The following is a 1,006-nucleotide window of genomic DNA, read 5'->3' as shown; positions in this document are numbered from 1 at the left end:
ATTGTATTGGTCCACTCGGTCCTGATCTCATGTCACATTTCTTTCTTTCCAAGATGGAAAGAAATACAACTCCTAGGGTCTTTGGAAGGCTGTTAGATTCTACTATTGACCTTAAACTTCTAACACAGGTTCTTCTGAACAAAGTTCAAAGCATACATGCTGGAAATGTGAAGTAAAATAAAATTAATCATGGCAGTACTTTGAAAGAAACTTAGTAAAGTTTAGGTGAAATTGCTGATCAACTTCTCCCAACGAAAAACATTGTTTAGAAGGCTGGGACCATCATCTCTTCCCCTCACTCCCACCCCCTTGACCTTTCCATCTCTTTTCTCCTCAGGTTATTCCAAATCATACTATATGAAGTCATGATCATCAGACAAGACTCAATGAAGTGAGGTATTGTTGAGGTCCCAGGGCATGTAAAGAAAGAAGCCCAAGGCATGTAAAATGTCCATATCTCTGTACAAGTTAGGAGATGTTTGTCTGGGACTGGACACCCCCAAGTGGACTTGTAAAACCAAATGCTTCACAAGGTTGCAGCCCTGTCCCTTGTTCACAATGTGGCCTAATAGAGCAATTTGAAGGTCATAGGAAAGCTGAAAAGTAATTTTCCAGGACATTAGGGACTTAGAAAAGTAAATTCAGAAACATCTGTCCCAGAAATGCTGGTATGTTCACAGGGTAGCCTTCTTTTATTTGAAAATAGGTGGAAACTACCACCCACAGCAATGTCCCATGTGTAGGCTTGGCCTCTTTACTGCTATTGACAAAGATGCTATCTTGGGTGGAAAAGTTGCAATGAGACAAACTGTCTTCTCACCAATGCCAGCTGCTTCCCTCTTGGGGTGCGTTCTCTCTCTCTCTCTCTCTCTCTCTCTCTCTCTCTCTCTCTCTCTTTCTCAGGGTAACTGGGTGCTGACTTCCTGGATTCATTGCCTCAAAAACTCCTTTCCCATCTTACTTTCCTTTAGGATTTGATTACTCTGAACTCTGCCATGACCCATGA

The sequence above is a fragment of the Macrotis lagotis genome, chromosome 6 (assembly GCF_037893015.1).
Source record: "Macrotis lagotis isolate mMagLag1 chromosome 6, bilby.v1.9.chrom.fasta, whole genome shotgun sequence".
NCBI classification, from domain to species: Eukaryota; Metazoa; Chordata; class Mammalia; order Peramelemorphia; family Peramelidae; genus Macrotis; species Macrotis lagotis.
Note: the sequence above shows the minus strand (reverse complement) of the source record.